Below are 11,629 nucleotides of genomic sequence, written 5' to 3' on the forward strand. Positions count from 1 at the left end.
TTTTATTTTATGCATGCTTTCAGTCAACCACTCACCCAGAAGATCTCCAATCCCAGAAAACTCCTTCTCCTCATTTGATGAGTCCATCCTCCTTCCATGCCCTGGTAACTGGTCCATCCAGAGCCAGATCATCTCGAAATATACATACAACAAGCCAAACCACACCTTGGTCACACCAACCTTTTTCCGCCCTGAAGATGTTCAACGCCATGTTAGTCTGGACTGTCAAAGGTGACTTTAACGCTGACTGTCCTGACAATCCATTTTATAACGTTTCCTGGTCAGATTTTCCAATCTCTGCACCAGGGTTTTAATCGTTTTGCCATTTTCATTTGTTTTTTATTTTTATTTAGTTTCGACTCTAGATTTTCAATTTTTACCAGTTGTAATTAGTTTTTACCAATTCTTTGCTAGTTTAGTGTAGTTTTTATTTTCTGAAAATCCTTAGTTTCAGTTTAGTTTTGATTAGCGCCAGTTATAGTTTTAGTTGTGTTTTGCAAAAATTAAGTGTAACAAAATCCCAGCTCCATCATATCAGTCATGCTCTTCTGCTTATCCTTGGGTATTGAGACTATTAACTCTTTCAGCACCAGGTGCTCCTAATTTTGGTTCAAGTGAATTGATAAACTTTTTGAAGGCGATTGACTCACACATTTATTTAGATGTCCCAGTCCTGTTGTCTCGGGATGCATCACGCTGCCTTATCTGGGGTTAGCTGTTTTCTGGGGATGAGGGTTGAGTGGGGGAGCTCTTCAAGGAGGGGGAGTGTGCTCCCCCTGATGAGCTCTTCAAGGTAAGCTAGGTTAACCTTCTTGTGTGAGCTTTTCAAGTGCACTTCAAGGTTTGTGGGATTTTTAGTTTTATAAATGTCCCTCATAACCTCCTGATGCCCCAGTAATTCATTTTTGCACACTAGTACACATTTAGTTTTTGCTTGTAGCTCTCCTACTCTACTTGCCACTCATCCAAGTCCTGATGTTTCTTAGAGAGGACAACAGTACCTTTAAAATTATATCCCATGTGTGTGGGGGTGTGGCCTTGCCAATCGTTTTTTCCCTCCTTTTCAAAATGGCTGGCATGCCCACAAGCACATTTTATGGAAGAAAGAAAGATAAGCTTGATATTTACTTTTAAAATGTTTTGTTAAACTCAGACATTGATTAATTTTCTAAAATAAACATCTAGTAAATAATTTGAGGGGTCTTTAAGAATTAGGCTTATCACAGAGAACATGACTAATTTATTAATGTGTACTCTAGTGCACGTCGGGACTTTGTACTTATATTTATTTCACTTTTTCCTAGTAGACAACTCTTTGACAAAGGCAGAGAGAATTCTTAACAGAATAATTGAGCGAGATTCAAACATAGATTTTTCAGAAGATGAGAGTCATGTGAGCCAGATAGGAGAGGGTGAGAACCCAGGAGGAGCCACACAAAGATTCATCAGATGCAGTGGCAGGTGTAATAGAGAAAAACACGGGCACCTATCTGTCGTCTGATCTTCAAGAACCAAATTAGGAAATCTGGATTTGATTTTGAGAAAATAATTGGTAAAATGCAGAAATGTTTTCCACTAAAGTAAAAATAAGAGTCGCTATTATAGATGATCCATGGCCCTAATTGTTTCTACAAGATCACGATCGTTGCTAAAGTTATCAGTGATCTCAATTGCGAAAAGATTCCCAGTATCTGGAGTTCAAGCTCCTCTTGCTGAGAAACCAGGGACAAACATGTGACAAGACCTGAATAATACCTAGTAATGAAGAGTTCTCTCCAAAATCAAGAAAAGAGCCAATTGACAAGGTCACTCACTTGGAAATGGTTAACAGTCCAAGGCATTTCAATTGATAGAGTAGGTTGGGTGCAACAAAAACATGATGTGAGATGGGGAGAGTGCCAAATGTTCCTTTGTGTCTCCAAATAAAAATCAGTACTTCCTCAGATATCACTAAATGAATTGACTTTTGTGAAATAGAAAGCAGTGCACATGATCTACTTTTTGATAAATATAAAAAGTTTATCCGCTATGACAATGTCAGTGGACATTTCTGTTTCCTAATAGCTCTGAATGTTTTAGTTCGACATTGTATAATGACTCCTTCACATGCAATTAAATTAAAAATTATAACAATTTTTATGTACTCACTTGATTTATCTTAAAAAAGAAAAAAAGAAAAAACGAAAATACTTTTCCCTTTTTTCTCTTTTCTTCCTCCTGGGTCTCAAGGAGGACATTATGTCTCTCTCCACTACAAGACTCTTGCTATATCTAAAAACAGTCCTATTAAAAATCCTAATTGGACTCTGGCGCTTTCCCCGACTTTCCTGAGATGATTCTGCGCGTGGACGGAGCAGCACCACAGACGACTCGACTAACGTAGCGCCTTACTTGAGCTATTGCAGGGCGCGCACACATCAATGAAACTAAACACATTTTACTAAAATCCATTACTTTTAGTGCTAGTTTTGTGAACATTCATTACAGTTTTAGTTAGTTTTCCTTTTTTTTGTTTATTTCCGTTAAGCAAATCGTTTTTCCACTTCTAGTTTTCGTTAGTTTCATTTATTTTCTTTAATAATAATAATCCTCTGCTCTGCACACTGGAATAAACATAATCAACATGATCAACATTTACTGCGTGTCTATTCACCTATCTTATCATGTCAAATGCTCCATCCTTATGTGGTTTTCGACATTATGTTTATCTAAACCTCCACTTTGTCTCTAAATGTTTAAGAATTTTTTCAAGTTCAGGGTCAAATTTTGAGAATTTGACCATAAGTGAAAGTTATGGCGATTATCACCCCCTTTGGGGCTTACCTTTCCCAGTTTTGATGATATTCCTCTCTATTCTTTGCAAGTACCTCCTTTTTCGGTGCGAGAAACTGTTGGTGTGGTCCAAGCGGGTGCTGAAAAAACAAAAGCTCAGGACAGAACAGTCACCAGTCATGTACTTCATTACAAAATTAAGCATATATGAACCTTCATATTGATCCTCTGAGTGTAATGGTTACATTTTAATTTAAACTTCTCAAAGCTAAACACAATATTTTACTTTATCTTGCTCTTGTTCTTGTGCAGCAGCACCCTCACACCACCTATCGGTTCTTCTTACGTTTTAAATTGCTGACTATTTCAAAAGCACCCAAAAGGCGGGGACCAGTGTTTATCATTACATATCTCTATTTTGAGTTTGAGCAAGTCTTATCATTCCCTGATTATTCATAAACCTCAGTGCAGGTTTTTTTTTTATTTTTAATTTTTAACCCATAAATTAATTGACTCTTTACAGTGAGCCGCCATGGTTAAAATAACCTGTTCAGTCATGAGTGAATAACGACCTTTTCTTCACTTTAACATTTACATTCCCAACCATTTTATAATGTACATTAATCGAAAACACAGCTACTAAACACAATTTTCTTAATGCAAACATCAGTAACTCAAAATTAGCAACCAAAGGGTTACAGTCTGCAGTTCACACCTCTGTGAACGCTAGCAGCCTCCCCCTTTAGTCTCTGTCATCTTCTGTTCTTGACAAAAACAAACAAACAAGACAAAACACTCTTCACGCTGGGAATTTCGACATTCTATCCTAATCGCCGTTTTTTTTTTTTTTTTTTTTTTTTTTTTTTTTTTTTTTTTTTTTTTTTTTTTTTTTTTTTTTTTTTTTTTTTTTTTTTTTTTTTTTTTTTTTTTTTTTTTTTTTTGCCAGTATCGTCATTACTTTATCCATCACACGTCCAGTCAATGCATACATCCACACACATTCATACACAGATTGCTGATAATGGGTCTCACGCGCAACCTATCTCGAGCCTCCATCACCAGCAAGATGACGTCATCATTTTAAAGGAAACAGTTCCTTTTGTTTTTTCTTGGACTGGATTGACTCGCTGCAATCCTTTTAGGCTCAGGACTTCTCATTCGATCAGTGTCCCATATAAGTGAATTTCTCCCCAGCCCATTATAATCATGGAGAAAAACACTTTGCGACTGTTTTCAGTAAGAATATTTTATAGCGCTTTAAAGTTCAATCTCTCAGGCCTGGATTAAGGAGCCGATTTGTTAAATCAGGAACTCACAAAATACCAAAATATCACCACCGGTGGATCACACCTCTCAGATGTTCTTATCTCAGTGCACTGTAACAAAGCAAAAACAAACGTAACCAATTAAAATACTCATATAATAACAATACTGGGGCCCATTGCAAACATGTCCAAGTCATAAAACATCTTTCTCTCTCTTAGAGAAGAAAACAATCCAAACCTCACTGATAAAATCACCTAGTGTCAAACAAAACCAAGTCAACCAAAATTCAACCAAAAAGTTTTCTCCCTCACCGGGACATATTGTGCATAGATGACAGGTACCGTAACTCCTTTTCTTTTGCACTACAAAAACATGTTGATTGCCTTGATCAATAGTGGACACTGGTTCACACAAACGCTTTGCTTTGGCAGAAACTTAAACACGCAGATCTAAATCAACACAACCTTTTCATATTTTCTCCAAATAAACTCACACCGTTCATTCCATCATTTTCACTCTGTAGCCACTGCTCCTTGTTAGCTGTGTGAAGCACAGTAAACAATTCAGTGGAGGCCTTGAGCCATAAACAGACATCACACACAGACATGTTTTCATACCAAAACTGCATAGACCCTGTCCCCTAAATCTACAAATGCCCTTGTGACATGAAATCCATTTAACCAATAAATAATCATGGGTTCTTGTTGTTGTAACCGACTCTGTATTTGAATGTTTGTGTGCAGCATTTGTTAGTAAAGCATTCTTCATTGCATCAGCCGTGTGTGTATCACTTCTCAGTGAATTGAATCAGCATTTCAATTTGTGCTGTGTGTGTCATTCTCACCATCCGTCGTAATTCTAGTTTCTACTGAAGTGGCAGTAGATGTGTGTGTTGTGTGGGTGTTTGTGTTCATCACTTTCCTGTTCTGGTGTTCTGGGTAAACCACGGCCTTAGAAGCTGCCCTGGGGTCCTGCCCTCCTCCATTTCAGTCTGTTTGCGTCCATTGGTGATGCTGCTCTAAAGTTCTGTCCATACTGGTTCTGGCCCCGATTGAGGCAGCTACCTTTTCTCCAGTATCCTGCATCTTCTCCTTATTTCGCTCCTCCTTAACTTGACCCTTTTGCTTCTGCAGCTCCTTCAGGGTTTTGATACGCAGCTCAACTCGTCTGGATGTTCGTGCCAAGCTTCCAGTCTACGCTGCTGCGCCAGCTCTTCCTCTGTCTCTCCCAGCAAGTCAAGGTTTTGTTCAGTCAGAGTTCAGCTGCAGCCATGCTGCTCGTTCTGCTTTGTTGTCTCATCTCCTTGCTGAGGTCCTGAGCCTGCCAGAAGCTCCACAGTGTCATCGACTCTCTGAAGTCTGGGAGTCTGAGCTGCTGGGATCTGCCTAGACATTCTCTTCCCTGTCAACCTCCAGCCTCCTAGTCGCAGATATCACATGTATGAGGAGTCCGTTTCTATGCTTGTCAGAGTGCGCTGCTGTCCTTTGTTGCAGGTGAAACGGCTGACATCCAGAGGGTGTATAATGAGAGTCTGCAGCAGCAACCTCCCCAGTGGAAGACCTCAGTGTTTGTTCTGTTAGCTTAACAAAGGCCTCAGGGCTTTCTGGGATGCTACATCTGCGCCGGCAGGGCGCAGAGCTTCATGGCTCGATCCGCTGCACTTCAGAGGCTCAGTCGATCGTGTCCCATCCAGGTGGCCATGTGTTGGTTCTCGGCGACTCAGTCGGAGCGAGAAGAAGCTACCAGAGCACGAACCATCCCCGTTCATCGCGCGGAAATCACTCTCATCTAGTCCAGAGCTCCGCATCGCTTGCTGGGACTCCGCTTGGTCATGCCATCCGACATCAGTTTCTGCTCTGATGTCTTGAGCTCTTCACTGAGGGACAGAAACCTCAGATCTTTTCCGTACACATCAGATTGAAGTCCATTGATGTTTCCCTTGCTTTGCTCCACGGCCTTCTGACGGCTCTGCTGTTCGGTCTTCTCAGAGGTCAGCTCCTGGCCGAGCCCCGACACCTGTGCCTTCAGCTTATTTTCTCCTGGTGCTTTTGTCCATTCTGAGGTGCCTCCTGACCTCAGTTACGTCCTCCTGTCTCTGGCACGCCCTTTTTACTGCCCGATCATCAGTGTTGGCCCGTCACTGTCCTGCACAGCTTTTAATGCAGCGTGGTTAAGTCAGCTTGTCTTGCTCGGCCTCACTTTTCCTCCGGGCTTAATGGGCGTCTCGTCACAGCTCTGTCAGCTGAAGCTGTCTGGAAATCTCCCCCGTGTAATGAAACGGGCCTTAGGATTTAACTGCTCTCCGTCTCCGCTGCATAAGATCGTTTTCCTGCAGCGCTGTTGACCTCTTCAGTTGTTGTTGTGGTGTCCAGCTGCTATAGCATTTGGTCAGGGTCACATCACAAGATGGTGGAGGAGAGAGCAAAGATGGTAGGGAGGAGAGGCAGGAGTCCAGGGTCAGCCTCGGCTTTCTGGGCGACAAAGCAGCCTGTAATCAACATAAAGAGAAAAAGACAAAGAAAAAACAAAACAAAACAAAACAGAACGAAAATAATGATGTGTTTTGGCTGTCGTCACTCAGAGAGGGGAGAAACACCGGGGCCGGCCCTGTGTCACCTTCTCTCCCCCTTTTTTGTTTTTTCTCAATATAAATACATATTCAACTCAAACCCACCAAGCTGACAGGACAACACAGGTACATGTTAAAATTCTTAAGATCATGTTTAAAGCACAAAATGGACTTTTCTTTCATTCAGTAATCACTTGTATTAATCAATCAGCAGAAAACAGTCACAATTTGACTCTTCTAACCACTAAATTTGTCGTGTTTCACTGGTTGGTCAGACCAGTTCTTTTATTTTTTTTTTTTGAAGTTAAGTTGTTGTCCTGCAACCCAGAGAGTTTATTTGTTAGTACTGGACAAACTTTATTTTTAACGGCGGGTGTGATGTTAAGTTTCACTGCTTTAAACTTGCTGGTAAAGTCTTCACTACGTTCATGGGTGTAAGCTGTTTCTTCATTGCTGTATGTGCGTTTATAGGCTATAGTTCTTTTTTCATAGGGTTACTAACTTTCCAATCTTCTTGTGTGTGTTTTTCATTTTTAGCCGGCGCTTCCACCCACAAGTCGTGGGAATTTTATGTAACTTCTATCTCTTTAATTCTGCTGTGTGTCTTTCAGGCGACTGCGTTTGTCATAAAGTCCCGCTTGTTGGGATGCCAGGCCGTGCCTATCAACACACTAGAGATTTATTTAATATCATTCTTCATCACAATCTTACTCTGCCGACTGAGTGCCGGTCTTAATCATATACATTTGTCTCTTCTATATCAAAACCCAGCCGAACATCCAAACATTCAGCGATAGTCATTCAAAACCTTATTTGTAATATTATAATCAGCAAAATCCGTTACAGGCATGTATCATTGTTTGCAAATCATAATTATAAAACTCAAAAACACGCTAAACAGGAACAAAAGTCCTCTGTGCGCTTCACAGCACCACTCATTTGCATGTTCACACACAGTCTAAAAATAGCTCGCAGCGCTGCAGCTGCACTGTCTACACACAGGTCACACAAAGCTCAGACAAAACTCTATTATTTTATATTACAAAGACGTCTTATATTTACAACACTGCAGGCCTGACAGATTCAGCACCTAACAAATTTCGACAAATTTAAATAACGGGTCTCACCGAAGAAAGATACTCTTTGAACTAATATCTTTACTTGGAGTTCGCCTAATCCACAACTACGACAACCAAATCGATCAACCACATTCTTCATATTTGTATCAACAACATATCTGACCTGGAACAGTTTCTGACCTAATTTCTAAATCCCTAACTCAATTTAACTTAGTTCCAAAAAAGCACATGACACCGTTTCGAAACGGTGAGGTGAACCAACTTAGCTTGTTCTCGGAGATGCCCAGCTCCCACAGTACCAAACTGAACTACCCTAGGCCGACAGGCATTGGGCGTCCCACGGCCGGAGGAGCGTACCTCGGGCAATGCGCTTCTTAGCAACTTCTGGTGCCGTCCTATAAAATTTTTGCCTACACAATTTGAACAACATTACCTAAACACGACTAAGGCGTCCACCGAAGGTCAAGGAGCCATACCACTTTTATAATCAAAGACCAGATCTGTATAGCCTTCTGGACGCCTCTGTAATCAAAAATACGACCAATTCCCTACCAAACTACTTGAGCCTTTACTCAATATCCTTAGGGACTCAAACCCAACATTTTACTTTCATATTTTTCAACTTCATTAAATACTCTTAAGCAACTTTAACTGCATAACACACACGGATCTCATCAAAATCAAAACAGACCCTCTACCAGTAATTTCAGTGAGTAGACTTTAATTTATCATGTCCAATTTGGCACACTTTGGAAATAATTCAACAGGTAGTGCCTTACCTTTAGATAAGCCGGCTTATGCCCACTCACGTCAGACCACTGGCTTCGTGCCTGTCCGTTCGACAACCTCGGACCGTCCAAACCTTTAAATTCCACCCCAATACCACAGGACGAGCCCCCAAGCTGTTAGAGTTCAAAATATGGGGATGGAACAAGAGAAAAAACCACAATAACAACACTGGTCCGGCCGGGTTGAGTCAAACGATGATTTTAATGCATCACACGCGTGGGAGATGGACACTGTATGCAGACAGCCTCAGATCTCAAAAAGGTGGAGCATTGCTCAAACTCTTATAGCCTCTGGTGTCCTCCACCTTATCATAAAAAGCCTAAACATCACATAAAGCTAAACACTTTTCTCTCACACGGCGCCTAAGCTACGACCTTGGCTCCCTGTTTATCTGCTCCTGCTGAGATGGGGCAGAAAACTCCAGTTACTGTTCTCTTCTAATCAGACAAATAAGGCGATGACTTTCTGCAAACAGTATTTCTTATAACTAGAGTGCATCAAAAACAATATCATTCATCCACAATAAATCAGCAGTCTAATGTAATGCAAATCAGTTTAACTAATGCAATAGTTATCAGCTTCTTCTAATTCAGGAGATAATGCAAACTAAAACTACATAATAATTCACAATCTTTAATTAGGGGTATAACATGGCATAAAATAATATTAAATCTAACACTCACTAACGGCGCCCAGCCCCACGCACGGGGTGATCCGCGGTAACTAGTTAACGGAGATTTGCCCCGTTAATGCAGTTATGGCATTAACTTTACGCTGACAGCACTAAAATAGTAATCTTCAAATGTTTTCTTTTTACCGACCAGCTCCTCTTTGATAGCTGCCGTGTCCATCTTGTTGCCTGCAGGTGAAGCGATGGGGGAGGGGGAGTTGTGTTCAGTGAAGGAGAGAGGCGGAGTAACGCAGCGTAGAGACAAAAGTGGACGAAAGAGAGGCAAACTTGCGGCTCCACGAGTATAATTATAATGTAACATAAACTATATCGATATAAACGATATTGTTACATCTCATATAAAAATATATCAATATATTTAGAAACTCGATATGTCGCCCAGTCCTAATCACTTGTTCATCTATTTTGTTCCAGCTTCATTACTGGATGCATAGTTCTAATGCATCTGTGTTTTTAAGTTATTTAAAGTCTGTTTGATATGACTCTTGCAGACTCTAGTAGGCCTTCGTATTTAAAATACCCCCATATTTACTGCTCTGTAGCTGCTTCTCTGATCTTCCTCTCCCTCATGTTTGTGTGTTTAGTGGAGCTCGCTGGCCATGAGGACTCCACCACCCCGTTCACACAGAAACTAAAGCACACATTTTATTGGCTAAATGTGATTCGAACAAATTAAACGACATGGCAGCAGGTGCCCCCGAACTTTATTTTATTTTATTTTATTTAAATAGCGGCGGGGGATTGCTGCCGTTGGTCATGAGTGAGCCAGCATATTTTGTTTCGTTCGGTGGTATGGCGGCCACAGACTGCACTTCATGAAATACGCATAGGGGGTGTCGCAGAGGCTTGTCAGATATGAGCGCGCCTCTTTAGTAGCGAAGTTTGTGTCCCTGTGGCACGGCTGCCCCTCTGTTGGTCTTCCTTGGTCTCTTGTGTTCTGGGGGCCTCTGGATGTCTGGAGTTTTGATCTCCTCCATACCTGCTTCATGCCCTGGAGGACGGGGCTGTGGCCCCCCCACACCCTCTAGCAGATCATTACATGAAGGAACCTTTTAAAAAACAAGCGCGTCCATGCTCACAGGTGTACACACGGGTGATCACACCCACAAACTACACCCTTTTTGGCTCCTACCTCAAAGCACACTGTGTTCTGTTGATCTTATGTGCTGCACAATAATGTTTAATATTTAGTATTTACTGTCATATTCCCATATATCATTGTGATGTTGTTTATTCTATTACTCTTGTTCTCTTCTGCTTGTTTTCTTTTTTCTTTCTCAGCAGGTGATCCAGGTGATTGATATATGCTTTTTTTTTTTTTTTTTTTTTTTTCTGCTCATTCTGTTGGTTTTTGTTTTTTGCCCTTCTCCCCCGTCCCTCTTCTCAGCTGTTTCTCTTTCCCTCTTTCTTTCTCCCCTTCTTTCCCCCAGTCAAGTCTGTCCCGTATTCAGTAAGTGAAAATAAAATAAACAATAAAAGGTGAATCAAATGGACCATTACGGCAAGGCTGGGATGGTCAATTTGGTAAAGTAAATCCGTTGGGCATCTTTCTTTGCCTTTAGACAACAATTCTGATGGCAAAAGAGCCAAACGGGACAGGCAAAAAAAAAAAAAAAAAAAAAAAATAGAATAAACTTTGGTCTATAAATGTGTTTCATGATTTATTTTTAACTCCAACTGCTTATTTGTACGATGCTTTCATTTCAGAGTGCAATGAGAAATAAAAAGGATATTTTCAATAAAACTGTCACGATCCTGGGTCTGTGACTCAGTGTTTTCTGTTTTGTATTGTTAATCTTTGATTTCATGATGTATCTTTGTTTATTCTTACGTTTTGGTTCTGTGTTTTGTTGTACCTCTAAGTTCAGTCTATGTATTTCCTGCTTTGTTGTGAAGGTCCGTGTCTCATGTCAGTGTGTTTAGTTTGCGTTTCCTCTGTCTCGTCTTGTCAATCACTCCCAGCTGTGTCCTCCTTCTGTGTCTCATTCCCCTCGTTATCCCTCTGTGTATTTAAGCCTTGTGTTTGCCTCTGTTAGTTGCTGGTTCGTCTGCTTATCTGTCAGGGTCCTGGGTCTCCTGATCTAGTGGTTTCAGTTCTTTGTGATTTTTGTATTATGTCAGTTTAGTTTGTGAGTTATTCTATGCTTCCTAGGTTTTGATTCCCTGCCCCCCTTGTTTCTCTGTGCACTCTGTTCTGTGTTTAGTCTTCTCTGTCCATTTGTTCCGCCCTGTGTTGTTGCCTTCTGTGTCTCCCTCTGTGTAACTGTCTATATAGTGATGTGTTGTGGTGCTTTGCTCCCACCCCTTGTGTTCCGTGTTTTCGTCTTCCCTTCGTGTACTTCTTCATATTCGTGTACTGTTAGTTTTCCCGGTTTAGGTTTTTGCTTAGTTTCCATGCTCACCTTCGCCATTTCTGTTTGTATCACCATGTGATGAATAAACTCACTTGCATCTGAGCTGCCT

At 41.0% G+C, this 11,629-nt stretch overlaps 1 protein-coding gene across 1 annotated transcript in view; it reads right to left on the reverse strand.

Annotated features, from left to right (window-relative positions):
- Positions 1–8,801, reverse strand: part of LOC121813190 — a gene marked incomplete at its 3' end in the record, with an annotated part of 44,373 nt that extends 35,572 nt beyond the window's left edge. The window contains 1 exon segment of the mRNA XM_042216771.1: positions 8,472–8,801.
- Between the last annotated feature and the right edge of the window lie 2,828 nt (positions 8,802–11,629).

Source organism: Haplochromis burtoni, unplaced genomic scaffold (genome assembly GCF_018398535.1).
Source record: "Haplochromis burtoni strain Fernald_Lab_line unplaced genomic scaffold, NCSU_Asbu1 Contig_1251, whole genome shotgun sequence".
NCBI classification, from domain to species: domain Eukaryota; kingdom Metazoa; phylum Chordata; class Actinopteri; order Cichliformes; family Cichlidae; genus Haplochromis; species Haplochromis burtoni.